The sequence below is a fragment of the Dioscorea cayenensis genome, chromosome 3 (genome assembly GCF_009730915.1).
Source record: "Dioscorea cayenensis subsp. rotundata cultivar TDr96_F1 chromosome 3, TDr96_F1_v2_PseudoChromosome.rev07_lg8_w22 25.fasta, whole genome shotgun sequence".
Lineage (NCBI taxonomy): Eukaryota > Viridiplantae > Streptophyta > Magnoliopsida > Dioscoreales > Dioscoreaceae > Dioscorea > Dioscorea cayenensis.
This window is the reverse complement of record NC_052473.1, coordinates 13,947,667-13,951,976: the sequence shown is the minus strand read 5'-3', so window position 1 is coordinate 13,951,976 and position 4,310 is coordinate 13,947,667.

The window sequence follows — 4,310 nt, the reverse complement described above, 5'->3', positions numbered from 1 at the left end:
CGTCATCCTCTGGCTCAACTGCTGCTGCTGGTGGTGCTAAATCAAAGGGTGCTGGCGGAAGTGGTGAGGGAGATACCGGAGGAGGTGGTGGGGGAACCAGTGGCCTGCCCATCAGTAGCCATTGTATCATGTCAAAACGGTCTAATATCTCAGCGTACTGCACTGCCTGGATAGCTCGGAGCTCCGCTATCTCAGTCCAAATCTCACCCACATCGCTCTCAAGCCTCTCAATACAGTCATAAGCTTGAGGACCGTGTGTTGCGAGGGTCTAGGAATCTGTTGGGAACCCTACGCAGTATCTCCTTGGCTCCTGGCGGTCTCTGGGGTAGCTGTAGCAATAATATAGACCCGTGACCCACATCTCCGTACCAACCCCATCATCCTGGTCATCTCAAACGCAAGAGGGGTAGGCACAAATGTCCTTTTAGCAACACGTAAAGCATCCCCCAAACCCATTGACAAGGTCCCCTTGCGTATATCCCGCAAGTGCACGGGTTTGTCGAAGTAATAATCCCGAATGAGCGGATATCGAATCCACAGGGAGTAGGGAATAAAAACACTTAATCCGCTTCTTAGCTATGTGAAAGATCAATAGTGATAAGTGTGACAATGATTCAATTCACAAAAGTAAAAACAACGAGTAAGAAAGCACGAGTAATGGAGGAGGTAAGGCAATCGATAAAGATGGGGTACTCGGAGGAGAACCCTTTATTATGCTTCCTAATCAATGCAATGTTGAGTCGTGGAAATCCTTGATTACATAGTCCCAAATCTAAGGTCAACTATGCCTAACTCTATACATATCCCGGAGGAGAAAATAGATAACCACTCAACCTCGCACTCGCATAGAGTTGTAATGAGCTCTAGGGATTCCAGGTGATAAATCTCTTCCTAATTATAGACCTAACCCTTTGGTCCAGGTGGAAGGTCCCTAACCACGATTAAGCCCTAGATACTAAGATCACCTCAACGCTTCACTCCGTTGCAAGCGCAAGTAAGCCCCAGCGGAAGGTCATCTATTAGACCATTCACTCTATTATGGCCGCAAAGAACTCGAGGAACGGAGGTAGAATCTATCACGTCAGAGGGGAAATGGACGCTCCTGTATCTCTCGACTCACCCTCTCAACCCTCTCCAACCTAGCTTTGTCTAACGCTTGTGGTGTGTCACTCACTCACAAGGTTACCACCAAGAACTTTTAACCATAGTGTCACTCTAGGGGAAATGTTCATACAATCAAGCATTCGATGTTGGAACTCACAATAAACATCAATTAATTGAAAGCCTAATAAAGAGATTCAATAAAACAAATACATCCTAGGGTTCACAAATACCCAAGTACCCACTAGTGGTTTAGCTCCATGGAGCTAAGTACAATCAAAGAAATAGAATGTTAATGCAATGAATCCATAGAAAACCCCCTCGATAGTAATGTCGATGGTCTTGTGGAAAGTCCTCTACTCGTTGTCCAAGGATTTTCTTGTCCGGTATGGGATACGCCTCGACGGAAGCTCCCCTACCAACCTTCTTCCTAAGGAATGCAATGTCGAAGCCGTAGAACCTTAGCCAATACCCCTCAAAACCCTAGTCGAAACCCTCTCACAAGTTTGGGAAAAGATGGAGAAAAGAATGCTGAAATCGAGGCTAAATCGGCGTTAAATAGGGCTGGAATCGGGCGACCAAACGGGCCTGTGGATCTTTCACAGGCCCATGTGGAATTTCCACACGGGCGTGGATAATTTTCACAAGCCCGTGTGGGTTCTCTTAATTCCTGTTTTCTCGGCCGGCTATGAACAGTGCTTCTACAATACTCTGCTACAGTGTCAGCCTAAATAGCTTCCCGAATCCATGTTTCATCGGGATAACACAAACGTGCACACGTTCACGCCGTTTATCACTTGCTTCTTCAATGATAGGCAAGTTGGTTAAGCTTTTGTTCTATGTGCATAAATCTGAATGCTCGAGTGTCACTGCCTTGTGCCCCTCCAAATGGATGTTCCAAACTCAAATACAAGGAGGTTGGCACACACTCTAGCATCTCACACCCGACCTATGTCTTCGCGTTTGAACTTTAGCAAGATTTGCCCCAAAATCAGTGCATTATGATCCACATTGGCTTCTTTCCTTCCTATTCGGCCTCACAACCCTACCTACACGAAAGTAATATAAATACACACATATTAGTGTAAAAACCCGAGAAGAGTAATGCTCAACATAAGGAAAGAATACTTCGCATTAATATCACACAAGCACTTATCACAAGCCCATCCCCAGGATGAGTCTGGTGATTTCAGGACCAGCAAAAAGTAATCATACTCTCACAGACTGGCCCTGGTACCTCAGAATATCCGCTAATATGCACCCCAAGTGAATCGGCACATTGCGGGCCATGGAGTATAAAAAGAACAAATCCTGCTTGGTCAGAGCAGCTGTGTTATCGGCTCGACCTGACACAGGCCTGCTGATAACTGCGTGCAAATACCAGTAGCTCAACTGGGATAGGCTAGTGGCCTTGACATCCCCGGTTCATACTCCCTATGTCCACACAAAATCCTATACACATGATGTGGAGTCACTAATACTGGAAAATCTGCAGGTAAACGTCCATACTCCACTGTACCTGTGTATGCAACATCGTACAGGGCCATCCGAATCGAAAACTCAGTGACACTCATAGAAAATGGATGTCCGAATACCCAAAACTATATAGCCTCCATAGTGTCAAATTTCCCATGCATCAGATGAAACTCAAAAGACTCTAAAACCTCAAGCGTCAATGCGCGGTAAGATGGCTCACTGATCATCAGTAGCCTCCTCCAGTTTCCTACTGCTAGCATCTCATCAATCTCATCAGCTAGCTCGTCACCTCGCTGAATATCTCTTAGCACTTGCAAATCCACAAAACGAGTCTGACCAAAACCAAGTGCTGAAAGTTTCTCAAATCGAGTTTGATGCTCGGGATTTGAGAAATCCATGTGTATTGGATCAGGTGGGGTGACTCTGAGACGCTTAACTTCATTCTTCCGCACTCACGGTACCATACCTATAATACAAGAGGAGAATGATCAAAGAAGCTCAAGAGCGGTGTCTCGCGAAATTCCACACAGGCCCATGGAAATTACCGCACGCTCGTGTGGATCTCCGAGCGTGAAAAACCGCGCGGGTGCACAATAATTCTCAAAAATTTAACTTTAAAAATGCTTCTAGACGCTTTCTAAATGTGCACCATGCATTGTTAATTGAAAATTCATGCTCATGAAGACATTTAATCCACGAAAAACAAGAGTTGGCAAAGAAAAAAAAAAGGTAACCGATGAAATAAATGAGAACACTCTGAAAATTGGCATGATATGCGAAGAAAAATCCTCCAAAACAACGGTGATCGGTCGAGAAGATGATCAGAAGTAGTTTTCAGGCGTCTGGCAATGAGGAAAGAGAGCGGTTCTAAGGTTTTTTAAGGAAAAATCGTGTCTCTTGGAATTCCCATTGCATCCCCACAGCCGTAGTCGAAGTACCCCATGCCCGTGTGCCTCATCAAGAGAACTCCATAGGGGCCGATGCACGCCCCTGCGCGCTCTCAGGAGAAACTCAGACTATCTCTAAATGCACAACCACGGGCGTGGGGAAATTACCCACGCCGGTGCGCCCGACCCATAGTGGCAGCTGCACGCTCCTGTGACTTTCCTGGACATCCGAGAAAAATACCAAGTGTTCTACACGCCCGTGCTTAAATTCCACACGGGCGTGGACATTCACATGCCCAACTCACAGGCGACCACCGCCCCAGTGTTTTCCTCGAGATGGAGATATCTCCTGCCGAATTTCTTCGGGCGTGTGAAGTGCGCCCGTGTGTGGTTCACAGGTCGGCCACAAGGCGGCGAGTGCTCGACGGCTATCTGCGCTGCTCTGCGAGAATCCGCCCATGCTCGTGCGAGAATTACGCCCGCTGGAAACAGATTGTGTGACGATCGCATAGTCATTCACGGCCCCGCACACCCTTGTGTCTTCTCGCATGAGCTGCTAATACATACACGGGCGTGTGGAAATTCCACATCGCCATGCGTCTCACCTGGATGCCTTAGAAAAACACCGCGAGGCTCTGCGAGAAAATCTCGAACATGTTTACCGATCGAGCACTGCCCTATTATGCAAATTTTACCAGTGAAAAACATGAAATAGAGCTCAAACGACCAAACTTAGCCAATTCCACATGAAAACACACGATGACTTTAAAACCCACAATAAAATCAGCACAAGCATCTAAAAATCAAGACACCAACACTCCACTATTTATTCATGCAAAACACTAC